The sequence below is a fragment of the Ixodes scapularis genome, unplaced genomic scaffold (assembly GCF_016920785.2).
Source record: "Ixodes scapularis isolate PalLabHiFi unplaced genomic scaffold, ASM1692078v2 PGA_scaffold2__306_contigs__length_199485367, whole genome shotgun sequence".
NCBI classification, from domain to species: domain Eukaryota; kingdom Metazoa; phylum Arthropoda; class Arachnida; order Ixodida; family Ixodidae; genus Ixodes; species Ixodes scapularis.
The window spans coordinates 156,982,890-157,000,658 of NW_024609857.1; the positions used below are offsets into that span (position 1 = coordinate 156,982,890).

Genomic DNA, 17,769 nt, shown 5'->3' on the forward strand with positions numbered 1-17,769 from the left:
ATACAGGAGCTTTTAAGAAGCAGTTAATTGCAAAGTCTTTGACATAAAAACAAAACTGGCTAATAGCCATTTCTTCAGCTCCAACGCAGCATACAATGATGTAGAGTTTCATCACTATCAGAATCGGGAAAAAAAATTTGGTGGGAAACGCACGTAATGGGCAACAGAATAGTGTGATGGGGCAAATACGGCTACATTGGGTATTGCCGAATTCTTAAAAATGGCGTGGAATGAACGATTTTACGCCACGTAGAATACAAACGTCTTTTTTACCGCTTAGAGGAAAAACAGAAAAGCCTTCAGCTTGAATAAAAGTGAAAAAACGTTTCAGTGAAAACCACAGTTTTTTTTTGTACCTGGAAAGCCTAGAATGTTTTAAACGTTTCCTACAGGATGTTCATAAAATCTGTTACAGGGTTTTTGTTTACCGCAAAAATACACTACGCATCGCCGAACGCTCATCCTCCACCCAAATGTTTCGAACAAGATGCCAAAGGTTCAGAGCTAACCGCTTGTGTTTTTGTTCTTTTTATTTCAGTTATAAATGATTTTTTCACCTTTTTTATGTGAAAACGGCCGCCGGCATAGTTCTCGATTACATGGAGCTATTCTGCGCCAATTGCCAAAGCGGGCAAACCTTGAACTATTTTTCCCATTAGAATTTTCAGAAAGTCACTTATAACATTTCATTAAATACCTGATTGTGCTGAACATTTGGCATCTGGTGCGGGCCATTAGCGTTACATTTGGGAGGAGAACATGGGCGTTCGGTGAGGCGGAGCAGGATCACTCCGCATTGGCTGTGCGTGAAAGCCGGATATGCACGTTTGCAAAAATAGCCTTCTGCGCTCTGCCATCTTTGCTTGCTGGGCTATGGAACTTTCCTGAGCATGCGCTGTTGACCTGGTGTGCGGTTTATCGGACGCTACGCATGCGTCCACAACTCAGTGACTCAACGTTTTGCGCCCGGGGGGATAAGCGATGCAAAGGTCTATAGCAAGTGCATGAAAACGACGAGCGCCATGACGATAAACTTCTGGTGCTGCTCGATTCACTCCATCCGATTGTAGCTCTGACTGCGGTCAGACTTAATGGGAAACCTAATATAGAGATGATTTTTACGAGCAACATGCCCTATATGCACTTCTCAACTGCACATGGACAGGAAATGCAGACGGAAGGAATCACGCACGAGAGAAGAATCATGACCCATGTGTCGTCTCCACCGCCCTCTGTGGCGTATTTACTCGAGTAATAGCCGCACGATTTATGATCAAGGCCCTTGCGTCTACTTTCCCACAGAACACATTTACAACCAATCATCGCGTTGCGCATAAATAAGATAGCAAATAAGCAGATCGAGAACACGATTCTCTATACAAATGCAATCTTCATAGATGGTATCTTCGCGCGAAGACGTTATCTCTGTCCTGTAAACCGCTGGAGTCATGCTGTCGATCGCGGTGATTGGCAATCCGCGTGCTCCGCGGAAAAGCGAACCCTCAGGTTTTTTTCATAAACAGTGCGGCTATATTACTCGAGTAAATACGGTACTCGAATTTCAAAGATACTTAGTGACAGGTGACCACCTTCGCAATTACGAATGTTAAACGTATGTTTCTTGATTTGCTCGGCAGCAGTGGCGGCAAGGAGAGCATCCGCTAAACCTCGTCGTCGCATTTTTCAGAAGTCGCATCTGCTGACCGCTGAACGTATTGGCCCTGGGATCGTCAACTTGCGTATCTGCTGACCGCTGAACGCATTGGCCCTGGGATCGTCAACGCACGAAGAGACACGAGGCCAAGCCAGCGAAGCCACGTTATCAGGGATCTGCGATAAAGGCGATCAGCGCGAACGGCCAGTTCACATTTGCTCGGCAGCAGTGGCGGCAAGGAGAGCATCCGCTAAACCTCGTCGTCGCATTTTTCAGAAGTCGCATCTGCTGACCGCTGAACGTATTGGCCCTGGGATCGTTAACTTGCGTATCTGCTGACCGCTGAACGCATTGGCCCTGGGATCGTCAACGCACGAAGAGACACGAGGCCAAGCCAGCGAAGCCACGTCATCAGGGATCTGCGATAAAGGCGATCAGCGCGAACGGCCAGTTCACATTTGCTCGGCAGCAGTGGCGGCAAGGAGAGCATCCGCTAAACCTCGTCGTCGCATTTTTCAGAAGTCGCATCTGCTGACCGCTGAACGTATTGGCCCTGGGATCGTCAACTTGCGTATCTGCTGACCGCTGAACGCATTGGCCCTGGGATCGTCAACGCACGAAGAGACACGAGGCCAAGCCAGCGAAGCCACGTCATCAGGGATCTGCGATAAAGACGATCAGCGCGAACGGCCAGTTCCCATTTGCTCGGCAGCAATGGCGGCAAGGAGAGCATCCGCTAAACCTCGTCGTCGCATTTTTCAGGTTGGTGAATTATATTTATAGGATCATATACGTCTATGTTCCTCATTTCCTTGCCGCTGCTGCTGCTGCTTCTGTGAAAAGGCATTAGGTTCTGTGTTGAATGGCCAATGGCGAACCGTTTGACTCTGATTTGTGCATGTATTGTAATCAGTCGCTTCCAGATGATGGCATGTTTTCTAAATGTTGTGACTGTGAGTATGTCTGTCACCTGGGTGCTTGCTCGAGTGTCAGCGAAAGCACGTTTAAGTCTAGGGGGGAAAACGCAAAGAAAACCTGGAGATGCCCGACGTGTCGTACTTCAAAAGCTCGGGGAGCACAGGCGCAGAGCAGAGACAAACGAGAGCCGGAGCTTGACTTCGGAAGACTGCTGCTTGAAATGAACAACAAACTGGGCGATCTCGTAACCATACGGGAAAAGGTGGACTCGTTGATGTCGGTGAAAGATACTGTCTCTAACATTGAAAAGAAAGTCCAGGAATTGTCGGATAAGTATGACCAAGTGCTCGCCCAAATGAAGGAACAGTCTAAAGAGATCTCCGACCTCAAAAAACGAGTTTCAAATGTCGAGACGCAGGGCAGCACCGAAGAAGTAAAGAGGTTAAAGCTAAAAGTAAACAGCCTGGAGCAATATAGCCGACGGCAGAACTTAGAAATACATGGACTTCCACGGAGCGAAAATGAAAATCTGCTAAGCAAAGTAAATGAAATCGCAAGAAAACTGGAGTTGAGTGAACTGACGGAAAATGATTTGGATGGGCTACACAGGCTGCCGCCCAAGCAAGAAAAGAGTCCGGTAATCTTGGTACGCTTTTTGTCGCGGGTGACGCGTGATCAGTGGCTGGCGAAACGGGGCGGCTTAAGAGATAGCGGTCTGCATGCCCGCTTCTCTGATAATTTGACTGCCTCCAACAAAAAGCTGCTGTGGATGACGAAGACAAAGGCTCGTGAACAAGGGTACGCGTTTACATGGCAGAAAAACGGAACGGTGTTTGTACGAAAGGCACAAGGCCAGCGCGCTATTAAGATTGAATCCGAGGATGATCTCGGCAAAATAACGTAAAATGGCAGACACAACGTTCATGTCGCTGTACTACCGCCAGGATACATTTAAACAAGTTCTGCAAGATAACGTATCGTTTCTTAAAGGACATTTTTCTATTTGTGATTTGAATGCGAGGAGTATTGTAAATAAACATGATGATGTTACTATGTTTTTGAACTCCCTGAGTTATAGTTTCGACCTCTTGGCTTTCACGGAAACTTGGGTCTATAATACAAGTGATCAGGTTAGTTTTGAGGGCTATAAGAGCGAAGGCGTATTCAGATCTAATAAAAAAGGAGGGGGCGTTTCACTGTATTTTCGTACAAGCATATGGTATAGTGTTATGTCCGAATACTCGTATGTAACTAGGGACTACGAATCAATTGTTGCCATATATGAAGGATCCGTAGTGGCTGCTCTATATCGTCCACCTTCTGGGGCGATATCCGAATTTGTGAATTACGTAGTTAAACTTTTGGGGCATATTACCTCACTGAATTTAAGAATCATACTAATAGGGGACTTTAACATTGACCTGTCGGGCCCGCATCCGCTGTGCCGACAGTTCCTCGATACTATTGAATCATTCGGGTGCAGTAACGTAAATACTGCGCCAACAAGAATAACTCGGGATAGTGCGACCATAATCGATTTATGTATCACAAGTGACCTACCGAGTGAAACAATCTGTGGAATCTTTTCCTGTCCAGTCAGTGATCACTTACATATATATATTTTGCATTCTTCCTTCTCAACGAAAACGAATAGACTCAAAGCACTCCGTAGCTATCACAACTTGTAGGAGTATCAATGCTGCCAATATAACCAAGTTCTATAACCTTGTATCAAAGATTAATTGGGATGACTTATACAGTGAAAGGGATCCAAGTATTTGCTACGACATTTTCATAACTAGGATTAAAGAATGTTATGACGAAGCGTTTCCTTTGCGAAATGTTAGAAAACACAAATAAATAAGAAAACCATGGATCACTCATGATATGTATAGAAGAATAAAACGGCGAGGTGATCTTTATGCTACTTTTATCAAAACAAAAGATGAGTCGGTGTTACGCGAATATAAAAAGATAAGGAATAAGCTAAACTCAGACATTAAGAAAGCACGCAAGCAGTATTACGGCGATAAATTCGCGTCCGTTTATAATGATCCTAAAAAAGTATGGAACACGGTGAGGTGTCTTACCTCCCAGCCCCACAATATACTTCCAAATGAACTGGTAATTGATGGTATCTCATATTCGAATTCCTTCCTTGCTAACAAGTTTAACGCTCACTTCTTAAGTTGCGGCGCCTGCCCCACTACATCCGTATCAAGTAGTAGCTTTGAGCCTTATATGTTGCCAGCTGCAACTGCAAATTCAGTTTTCCTCTGCCCTGTGACGGAGGCAGAGATAACGAGGCTCCTCCAGAATTTAAGTAATAACACAGCGGCCGGATCAGATGACATAAAAGCGGCTCCGATTAAGGCAATTACGCACTTCATAAGCTCCCCTCTAGAACATATCTGTAACACATCGTTATTGACTGGTATATTTCCGGAAAAAATGAAACTTGCCAGAGTTTGCGTTATGCATAAAGGTGGTCCACGCAATAATATAAATAACTATAGGCCAATTTCTGTGCTACCTTTATTCTCAAAAACTCTAGAGCAGGTAATCAACGTTAGGCTTTCTAGTTACCTTGAAGAAAATAACATAATTGTAAAGCAGCAGTATGGCTTCCAGAAAAACAAATCTACGGAAAAAGCCATGCTATATATAAAAATAAGCTAATTAATAGTTTTGAAAATCAAATATATACAGTAGGAATTTTTTTGGATTTTCGCAAGGCATTTGATTCGATTAAACATGACATTCTTCTAAAAAAGCTGACGCACTATGGCATAAGGGGGATAACTTGGAACCTAGTTCATAGCTATTTATCTGAACGATCACAATATGTAAAAATCAATGAGTATGAATCGCAACTAATGAAAATAAATTACGGTGTACCTCAGGGGTCAATTCTGGGACCATTACTTTTTCTGTTGTACATAAATGATATAGTAAACATTCCGCAAACTCCAGATATTATACTATATACAGACGACACCAATGCGTTTTTTACTGATAAGGATCTTAGTGTAATAGAAGGTTTATCAAACATCTGGTTACGCGAACTTGCGCTGTGGCTAGAGTCTAGTCAAATAGAATTGAATATTAACATAACAAAATATGTTATTTTCAAGCCTGTGCATAAGCAACTCTGTAGTAACTTCTCGGTACAATTTAGAAACTCAAAAATAGAAAGAGTGTCCTCCCTAAAATTTTTACGTGTCTGGTTCGAAGAAACCTTAAGCTGGACAGACCACATCAATCATATTCGCTCTAGCATATCCAGATCTATTGGAATCTTGTATAAACTTAAACATCTCATTCCATGTTGGCTTAAGTTCCAACTCTACTACAGTCTTGTGCAATCTCATTTACATTATTGCTTACTAGTTTGGGGAACTACAACAAAAACAAATCTAGACAGACTATTCGGCCTACAAAAAAAAAGCTGTTCGTTGCATCGAAAACCTTCACTATACCGATCATTCAGCCCCATATTTTGTCAAATATAGAATTTTAAGTATCCAACAGCACATTCTTTTAAACCTAGCGATGATAATATACCGCGAGTACAGCAGTGACCAAAATGAATTTTGTGACATCTACCACCCTAAAACAACACAATTTAAGAAATGAAATATACACAAAGCCCAAAATACGGACGAATTATGGCTCCCAAGCTCTAGCGTATAAAATACCACAGCTTTTGAACGATCATCCAAGTGTTTTTGAATTAATGAGGAATGCTACTTCCCTTATTGCCTTCAAAGGTAACATGAAACGCTATATTTTACAATAGGAAATTGCGTTTTGGTTATGCATTGGGTTGAACCGCGTATAATCAGCTCTGATCACCGTTATTTGTGTTAATTCGCTTGAAAGATCATTGCTCCCCTGCCAGTTTGTACTTTAATAATTCATTTTTCTGTAGAAGGATTGTTTCGTTTTTCGTTTCGCACAGTGACACATTTTTTGATAAGATTTATTGTCGTTTTTACTTGTGTTCATTTCTAGTCTGTTCTGATTCTCTGCTGAGCAATGTACAGGGTGATGGGCCCTCATCAGGTAAATCTGTTTACCTTTTGCCCCTCCACCTGAGACTCAAGGAGTCCAAATAAAGATTATTATTCTCAACCATAGGCCGCCAAATTCATACTACATAATCCAGTTCAAGAAATTTATATCCCAGTAAAAAGCAGTGGTAGATCCAGTAATTACCGCTTTAAGATAGACCAGTTGGTACATTGCCATTGGTGGTGACGAAAAAGCTTGAACACTGAACGATTACAGAGAGACAGAACAAGACACACATAAAGCAGATAAAGCCTGTCTCTGTGTAGTTGTTTAGTGCTCAAATTGCGTTCCAATCATCGGTAGAAAAATTTTATTATTAGAGATCATCGCTAAAACAAAAATTGCTAAAGCTAATATCATTGCGGCGAACACCTTATGAAAAGAGGGTTCACTTCACTTTTTTTTTTCTTTATTTGTGTCTGTGGATACATGCGCTCTCAACCCTCTCACCTCCCCCCTCCACTCTTACTGAGTGGCTCAACCCCCCATCCGCTTCTGACCCTGGTCGTGTCCTGGCGGCATTCCAGGCGATCCTCCGATATTTAGAAGACCCGCAGGCGCCCCCACTCGGCTCCAGGCTGCTCAAGCTTTACGAGCCAATCATCGCCGCCGCCCGACGTCTCTCTGCCCCTGGTAACACCCAGGGACACATAAGACGACGAGATAAAAAACCATACAGCAGAGCGCATAGGGCGCTCATTCATTTGGTCTGTAAATAAAGACGTTTGAAAGAAGAAGAACCCTTTCTAAACACTTAAAAAAAGGGTGTTTAATTCAACAACGGCAGCCTATTCTCAGATTTAAAAATGTGTATTATGTCAAAATAAGGACGTCAAAAAAATGTAGCCATTGATGTAAGTGCTTGGAAAAACTGGTTTACAACCTTGAGGAAGTAACGTTTTTAGTGTGTAATATCCAGGCTGCAATTTTTTTTTTTTTTTTTTTTTTTGGGGGGGGGGGAATCCAGAAGCTTCTGCGATGTGGCAATAACTGCCCAAATTTTTGCGATAATTACGTAGAAAATTAGCTAAAGTGTATGTACACGCTTTGTACCTAAAGAATAGTTATCCTTTATGTTTTTGCTGTTTTACAATATTCACCCAAAATTAAAAAAAAAAAAACTTGTACATTAGCACACATTTACCAGAGCACGATTATGAAACATAGATTCCAGAAAAATAAATTTTAAATGCTCCAGTTTTTCTTCGGGTTAGGACTAATATAGGATGGTGCCAATCAGCAGTGCGTGCCATTTTAAAACAGACTTCCAATTTTTTTTTCAAACAACCAACTTGCGACACTGACTGCCTTGATTACACTCCGTTAAAGTTCACAAACTAATAGTCATTTTTACTTTTTTGGTAAATTGAATCAAAACATAGCTTTTATTGTTTTAAAACGCAAAAAAACAACGCATAGACACAGAAAATTGTAAAGTCACTGAATAAGCTATGAGCCTTATAGATTTAGGTGACCATGTTCACTCTGAAGCTTTTCGTCAATCCCCTTTGACTCAGAGTGCTCGGAGAACCAACCGGAGAATTTTATGCGGGAGACACAGAAAATGAGAATGTCAAAAAAACATTTTCGTTCAAATATTTATAATCAATTGTCGCACTTTCCGTCAATAGTTCTAACCTTTTTCAGAAAGGCTTAGCCTAATTTGTACTATAAATCTAGATTAAATCATAATTCTGTTTTAAGCAATTTACACTTTTTACGTATATGGGAAGGATCCCCGAACCACGAAAAGAAGTTAACCATGTTCACATATTAATTGCTACCAACTTTCGAAAATTTACAATAGCTACGTAACTGTTAACCTGCCAGACATTTTCATTTAGAAAATTACGAAACTCGCAGCGGGCGAAATCTCCCACGTCCATATTTTTAGTTTCCTAAAAAAGAGAGCGGCGTTGGTTGTGTGAACGTGTGCAAACTGCACGGAGTTTGCACACGTTCACGCGGCCAATGCCCCACCGTCGATAACACAGCCAAGAGTAGCCGCTCACACACCCAGTTTGCACGCGTTCACACAGCCAACGCCACGCCCTGTATAACACGGACAATGGTTGCCTATCGCACGACCTTCACCGAGTTTGCACACGCTCACACACCGCCATTCCCTTCAAACACAGATAATGGTACTTACTCGCCCGACCTCCACCGAGTTTGCATACGTTCACACACCCAACGCCACGCCCTCCTAACACAGTGAATGGTTCCCTTTCACTCTACCTACACCGAGTTTGCACAGGTTTACAAAGTCAAAACCACGCCCTCCTCAACACAGGCAATGGTACCCACTCACACGATCGCAACCGACTTTGCACACGGTCACACAGCCGACATCATGCCTTCCTAACAGAGTCAAGGGTTCCCTCTCACACGACCTACACCAAGTTTGCACGCGTTCACGCCGCCAATGCCACACCCTCCATAACACAGCCAATAGTAAACTCCCACACGCACTCCACCGAGTTTGCACACGGTCACACAGTTAACGCCACGGCCTCCATCACACAGTCAATTGTACCCCTTCACACGACCTTCGCCGAGTTTGCACACGCTCACACAGCTAGAGCCATGCCCCTCAAACACAGTTAATGGTATTCACTCGCCCGACCTCCGCTGAGTTTGCGTACGTTCAAACAGCCAACACCACGCCCTCCGTAACACAGCCAATCGTACACTGTAACACGACCGCCACCGAGTCAGCAAACGTTCACACAGCGAACGCCACGCCCTTCATAACACAGTCAATAGTAACCACTCACGCAACCCTCACCGAGTTTGCACACGTTCATACAGCCAACGTCACGCCATCTTTAACATGGTCAATGGTTGTGTATCGCACTACCCCTTGCCGAGTTTTCACACGCTCACACAGCAAACGCCATGCCCTTCAAACACAGTTAATGGTACTCATTCGCCCGACCTCCACCGAGTTTGCAAACGTTCTCACAGCCAATACCACGCCCTCCAGAACAGAAGCAATCGTATCCTCTCACACGACCCCCACCGAATTAAAAAAACGTTCACATAGTCAACGCCACGCTCTCCATAATAGTGCAAAGTAACCTCTCACACGACCGCCACCGAGTTTGCACAAGTTCACACAGCCAACGCCACGCTCTTTATAACACAGTAAATGTTTGCCTATCGCACGACCTTCACCGAGTTTGCACACGCTCACAACGCCAAAGCCATGCCCTTCAAACACAGTTAACGGTATTCACTCGCCCGACCTCCACCGAGTTTGCATACGTTCACACAGAAAACACCACGCCCTCCATAACACAACCAATCCTACCCTCTAACACGGCTTTCACTGAGTTAGCAAACGTTCACACAGCCAATGCCACGCCCTCCATAACACAGTCAATAGTAACTACTCACACGACCGCCACCGAGTTTGCACACGTTCACACAGCGAACGCCACACCGTCTTTAACACGGTCAATGGTTATGTATCGCACGACCCTTGCCAAGTTTTCACACACTCAAACATCCAACGCCATGCCCTTTCAACACAGTTAATAGTACTCACTCGCCCGACCAACTCAGCGCCCTCCTAATACAGTAAATGGTTCCCTTTGACACTACCTACACCGAGTTTTCACACGTTCACACAGTCAATGCCACGCCCTCCATAACACATTCAATGGTATCTCTCACACGATCTCCACCGAGTTCGCACGCGGTCACACAGCCACCGCCATGCCCTCTTAAGTCAATTGTCCACTCTCATACGAGCTACACCGAGTTTTCACACGTTCACACAGCCAATGCCCCACCCTCCATAACACAGCCAATGGTAACCTCGCACACGCCCTCCACCGAGTTTGCACACGGTCACACAGTCAACGCCATGCCCCCTTAAGATAGTCAATGGTCCCCTCTCACACGACCTACACCAAATATGCACACGGTCACAACGCCAACGCCATGCACTCTTAAGAGAGTCAATGGTTCTCTCTCACATGACGTACACCGAGTTTGCACATGTTCACAAAGCCAATGCCACATCCTCCATAACACAGCGAATTGTAACCTCTCACACGCCCTCCACCGAGTTTGCACAGGGTCACACAGTGAACGCCACGCCCTCCATAACACAGTCAATGGTACCTTCTCACACGACCTCCACCGAGTTTCCACAGGTTCACCCAGGCAAAGTCACTTCCTCCATAACACAGTCAATGGTGCTCTCACACACGACCCTCGCCGAGTTTTCACACATTCAAACAGCCAACGGTGCTCCCTCTATGACATAGTGAACCGTACCCTCTCACACTACCTCCACCGAGTTTGCGCACGGTCACAAACCCAGCACCATGCCCTTCATAACACAGTCAAGGGTACCCTCTCATACGACCTCTACCGAGTTTGCACAGGTTGACAGCCAAAACCACGCCCTCCATAACACAGGATTCCGTTCCGCACGACCACCACCGAATATGCACACGGTCACAAAGTCAACACCACGCATCTTAACACCACCAATGGTAACCTCTCACACGACCTCCACCGGTATGCACACGTTCAAACAGCCAACGCTACACTCTCCATAACACAGCCGATGGTAACCTCTCGTTCGACCTTCACCGAGTTTGGACACGTTCATGCAGCCAAAATGATGCCCTTTATAAGACAGAAAATGGTACTCTCTGACACGCCCTCCACCGAGTTTCCAGATGTTCACACAGCTAGCCGACGCCAGGCCCTCTATGACACAGCCAATGGTACAAAACCTGGGCTTCTCTTACAAAAGGCGTGTCAAGGTCAAGTAAAGCTCACGATTGTACACAATGTTTCTCTTCCCCCCTTTTACAAACGTGAAAACCTTCGAGTCCCCGCATCCACAGTGATTGAAGGTTGGCTAATACAATTCCCTACAGGGTCAATCCTAATTGTATATATTAAAACACTTTTGTACTATTTTTCACTCAATCTCAGAGTGTCTTCCCAAACCGGCAAACAATAACTGCACCCTTTCACGTGCCTTACAATTTTTGGGGTTCAATGCATTATTCTTAACAGCCTACTTGTGCTCGAATAATATTTGATTTAAACAACACTTTCTTTTCACGACGTTGGAGAACCAACAGTCCATTGGAATGTGATTAAAAATACAACCTGGCATTTCACGGGAGCTTCCTGTGCTTTTTTCAAAAAAAACCTGAGTCCCCCTGAAAATGGCGTCAGTCTCTTCAACTTGTAGTCTGCAGAAAAGACCATCTTTACCCTGCACTCTTCCGAAATCGCCATGAAATATAGCGAAACCGGTGAAAAATGCGGGTTATTTGACTAACATAGTGAGGGGTGTAGCCTTGAAATGCCTAAAGAGGTTTAGTTGCGTGAAAAAGAAAACGAGGAAGACACTGGAAACACTGGCGTTTATCCCGTTTTTCACGGTTTTTCGCCCAGTTTTATGGCGATTGCGAGTAGGACCTGGGTAAGGGGGTCTTTGCTACAGACTACAAGTGAAGTATGGTGACGCTGTTTTGGAAAGGGACTTCAGTATTGTCCAAAGAGGTACAAGAAAGTCCCCGTAAAATGCCAGGTTGGGTTTTTCCTATGATATTCCAATAGCCTGTGGACTCTCTTATTCTCTGAAAAAAACTTGTTTAAATGAAAAGTAACTTGAGCACAAGAGGGCCGTCAAGAATGATGCCTCGAACTCTAAAATTTCAAGGCACGTAGAAGAGTGAAATAATTGTTTGTCGCTGGGGGAGAACACTATCGTGTTGAGTAAAAAGCAAACGTGTACAAAAACGGTTTTAACATAGAAAATTAGCATTCGTTCTGTAGGGAACTGCATTAGCGAACCTTCAATCTAACTGGATGCTGCGACGCAGGCGTTTTGCTTTTGTTAGGGGTGGGAAACAAAAACACAGTATAAAATATTGAGGTTTTACTTGACCTTGAGACGACTTGTCTTAAAGAAGACTGAGTTGTGCACTATTGGCTGCGTAATGGAGGGCGTGGCATTGGCTGTGTGAATGTGCGCAAAAATGGTTAAGGTTGTGTGACAGCGTGGCATATAAAACATGATGTGTGGAGAAAATATTTAGCTGCGTTTGAGAAGTGTGTGTTTGTGCTCTTGTCGTCCGTTCATCTCCTGTTTGGAATCATGCGTGCCGCATGTACCCTACTTTTCTTTTTAGAGCGCAGCTCTTTAGCGCTCTTTTCCGTGTTTGGAGGCATCGGCGTTGGTATTGGCGTAAGCGCACTAAATTAAGCGGAAACATTTAAGTCACGCGACCACAATACTAATTCGATTCCCCGCTAAATATAGCGGGGAAATTAAGTTTCTCCGCTACACTTAGAGGACAAATTCAGTTTCTCCGCTAGATTTAGCGGGAAAATCAACGTCACGTGACCTCGACATTTTTTCAAGTTTTCGATAAATTTAGCGCGTAGTCGAAGTGGTGTTCAAGTCACGTGACGTCGATTTTCCCGCTAAATCTAGCGGAGAAACTGAATTTGTTCTTAGGTGATGTAACAGCAAGTCCTTCGACGTCATTTTCCCTGCTATGTTTAGCGGGGAAACTGAATTGGAGGAGGAGGGGATCGAAGTGAATGGAGGAGGAGGCGGAAGGCAAGAGGAGGAGGGACACAGCCTCCCTTTCTCCTTTTGAAAAGCAGAGCTCTTGTTTTGCATTACAAATTTGAAAATGTTCCATTTTTTTTTGTTCTTAGTAAGAGCTACATTCGACTCGTATACTTTTATCTTTCTAGATTTCTGAATTTGTAAAGTGACATTTTCTTATGACTTTTTTTTAGTTATGTGGCAATGTGTTGTGCCGATTTCTTAGACTTTTATCTGTATGCTCTGTAGTGCTTTTTTCTGAGCACTGCATAAGAGCGGTAAGGCTTCGTCAGTTAAAAATAGTTTACCTTCGGCGCCCACCCCCCAGGCGTAACTCAAAAAGTCAAAAAATGTTATTATAATTATCATTTATTGTTATTACTTTAATATTATGGTTATTAAAAGGACACAGCCCTAGCAACAACGAAGTGATTTTCGGTTTGATGGAAGCCGCCACTTCATTGAGATGAAGGTGAATAGTCCTGTGAATGCCTCACCGCCAGGGTTCAGTTTTGTACCATCAACCCCTACACAAATATAGAAGAGTCCCAATCAATGAGAATTTATGAACACTTTTCAGAATGGTGGCTACATTGGGTATATTTCTGATTTATGTTGTTCAAATGGCCGATTTCTGAAAATGAAGTGTTCATGCACCTTCGAATATTGTGCTTACTGCAAAAGACGATCGTCTTCTTCAGCACACGTCGAGTACGGACACAAAAGCACGTGACTTCCGATTTTCGACAAGCTGAAAACCTGGCAGCTGGTCATGTTTTTCCGACCTGCTCTCTGGAAATAAACCCTTAGTAATCCCCTAGACTCTGGACTACTACACTACAGTGACGAGGATCGGACACAAACCCACGCAGTGTATCAGCGAGGATGGTGGAGAACCACACCCACCGCTTCCATGGGCCCGTGACATTCAACTCCAAGAAGGAGAACTGCAAGCTGTGTAAGATAAGGTTTCAAGCTTTTCTCGACGTCGCTAAGGTGATTGTGGACGCGAACAAGAAGAACTTATTAATCGCTTCAGTTGGTCCCGATACTGTCAAGCTGCTCTACTCACTAATACAGCCACGAGGCTTTCTCGATACACCGTACCAGGAACTGCTAAACAAGCTTGAAGAACATCTCGCGCCTAAGAAGTTCAAGGAATTCGAATGGGCAAAACTGTTTTCGGCTCGTCAAGAAGAGAACGAAGCCGTAAAGGACCTAATAACACGGCTTAGATAATCATGAACTACGACTATGAATCTGAAGCGGATGCAAGAAGTTGCTCTCTCTTGACGGCATTCATAGTGGATCTCCATAAGACACGCGTCCGTGCATGCCCTGTACTCGAGAGGGACCTCACCCTAGACGTCGCATTTCGCTTGGTCGAATCAACACTCCCCGTCGAAGCGGAGTCCCGACGCCTAGACCGGGGAGACCACGCTGTGCTGCTCGTCGAAAGGTGAAACAGTCTAATTCTGCATCTGTCAAGTGTTTTCGATGCGGCAACACCATCCACTCGGAGAGTTTCTACGGTTTCCAAACTGAGTCGAGTAATGCGCGCGGCAAACAAGGTAACATTGCATAAGTATTTAGATCAACGGAGCGCCACAGGACAGCTGGCAGCCAGAGGAATAATGTGAAAACGATCAATAACGTATTCATCACTCAAGAATCAGATGGCGAATTTCTGACTTGCATGATCCAAGGAACAACCATCAAGTAGCACGTCGGCAAGGGTTCTAAGCTGATACTCCGAGACACTGACACGTGACAGAATATTGGGAAACCCCGCCTGCAGGAATGTGACCACAACCTCCTCTGCTTTAATCAAAATAAAATCACGGTTCAGGGCTAGTGCTTGCTTCGGGTCATGCTTGGAAAAGCGCACCGAAGTGCTCGAAGCATTAGTGAATGACAAGCGACACAACAACGTGCTTGAAAAGACGTTGAGCGATAGGCTGAAGATCGATCTCAACAAAATTTTTATTCGATCTGTAGAACTGAAAGTCGACGTACCACTTTAAACAATGTTGGCAAGGTTTTCAGCTTTGTTCTTCAGTGACTTGGGTTGCTGCACTAAATTAAAGGTCCACCTATAGCTCAAGCCTGACGCGAAACCAAAGTTCTTCAAGCCTCGCAACACCGTTTGCTACGCGAGCAGCAGTAGAAAAGGCTTGGTCAAGCAAGTCAGAACAAGTTTCTCACACACCCGTGAACTTCTCGCAGTGGGCCACTTTGATTGTTGTCGTTACAAATTCGAATGGATCAGTTCGAGTCTGTGATGACTTCGGTGTCACCGTGAATCCTCAGCTCTACATAACCTAGTACCCACTGCCACGTCCAGAAGCACTTTCCACTAAGTTGAATGGAGGCCAGAAATTCACGAAGCTGGACTTTCAGAGGCCTATCTTCAGGTGGAACTTGGTGAAGAAGCGAGAACGGCTCTCGCGATCAATACGCAGAAAGGTTCATTCTAAGTTAATTGGTTGCCACTTGGAGTCGCCTCCGCCCCAGCAGTGTTCCAGCGCACGATGGACCAAGTAACGGCAAGGCTCGACGGCGTTGTCTGCTACCCCAATGACATCATCTTCACTGGAATAGATACTCCTGAACGCCTTCATCTTCAACAGGTGCTCCAGCAGCTACAAGAATACGGCTTCACGCTCAAGAAAAAAAATGCGCCGTTCCTTAAGAAAATGTCGAGTACTTCAGGCATGTCGTTTCCGCCGTCAGCTTCACGCCTTCCATGAAAAAGGCCTCAGCTATTCTAAATATGCCAGAGCCCAAAAACATCAGTCAGCTGAGATCTCTTCTCGGCATGGTGCAGCATTAAAGCAAGTTTCTTCCGAATCTTGCTGACACTTGTGCGCTACTGAACAAGCTGCTGAATAAGGCACCCCCTAGAAATGGAGCTCCGAGGTCGCAGATCCGTATGACAACAACAAACAACTGACCTCAACAAAGGCCCTGGTTTACTTCAACCCTGATGTGCCAGTTTACCTCGTGGCAGATCCATCGTCGGAAGGCGTTCGTTCGGTGGTCTACACAAGATCAATGGCAAGGGGGGGGGGGGGGGGGGTTGTCGTACAGGCAAAAAAAAGGGGGGGAGAAGTTGTTCTTGCTGGAATGCAGAACTGTTTCTCACAAAGATCGTCTGATAGCATATGCTTCTAAGACACTGAATTCGCCAGAGTGTGCTTATGCACAAATAGTGAAGGAAGCACTTGCCACCATCTTTGAAGTCCAAACGTTTCACCAGCACCTTTGGGGACGCAAGTTCGTGTTCTACACTGACCACGAACTTCTATCAAACATTTTTGGTCCCATGAAGGGTATCCCCATGACATCGGCGAACAGACTCTAACGTTGGGCACTCATACCCACGAACTACAGCCACACGATTGAGTACCTGTTGACGAGAAAGTACGAAAATGCGGGTGAACTTTCACGTTTCGCAGAAGGTTCCGAAGAGAATTTTGACAAAAATAAATGGGAAGCGGAGTTTTCACCACCCCCTGTGACCCACAACATGTCTTTGCGCTTCACAGCCAAAATTTGTCGAAGTTACCGGTAAAGGCAACGTACATCGCCACAGAAACTGCGTTAGACCGTATCCTCTCTGAACTACAGCGGTATATTAGCCAAGGTTAGACAGGAAAGGTGACGAACTCCTAGCTTCCACAATTCCCTAAACAGATATCTAAATTGACGATCCTCAACGGTTGCATTCTATGGAATTCGCGGACCGTAGTTTTATGGCAGTTCCAACACAAAATAATGAATCTTCTTCATAAAGGACACGCGGGGCAAGCAAAAATGAAGACGTTGGTCCGGTCGTACGTCTAGTGGCCACACATCGACAAAGACATCGAGCGCATGATGCAGCAATGCGAGCGTTCCAGCATTGTTTGCAACAACAAGCCCCAAGTTCCCCTTCATCGCTGGGAAGCTCCGGAACTACCGTGGCGGAAACTTCACGCTCACTTTGCATAGCTAGATAAGCAGAGTTACCTTGTTGTTATAGATGCTTTCAGCAAAGTGACCCGAGGTTTCGGTAATAAAATCTATAACACCAGTAGATACCATCGACACTTTGCAGGAACTTTTCTCCCGTCAGGGCCTACCAAAACAACTTGTTTCCAATAATGGGCGCCCGTTCATCAGCACGTAATTTAAAGATTTTGTGTGCAACAGCATAATTACTCATATGTTTACCCCGCCGTACCACCCCAAGTCCGACGGACGGACAGAATATTTTTGAAGACGTAGAAGACTGCTCTTCGACGTTCCTCCCGAAGAGAGAGGAAGACAGCCATGTGAAACTTCTAGCTTAAGTACCGGATCACTCCCCACACCTCAACGGGAGAACCTCCGTACACTCTCAAGAAAAAAGGGTGTCAAAAGGTGTATTCTTACACCATTTGTCCCATATAATACACCCCCAAACTTCAATTCGACATACAGCGCCCTACAGTCGAACGGACGGCCTGAAATTTTACGAGGGGCTTGATAGCCGTGTGGTACAACT

The 17,769-nt window shown here is 44.7% G+C and overlaps 1 pseudogene; it reads right to left on the minus strand.

Moving 5' to 3' along the window:
• The window catches only part of LOC115314772, a 163,538-nt pseudogene that overhangs the window by 12,006 nt on the left and 133,763 nt on the right, over positions 1-17,769 (minus strand).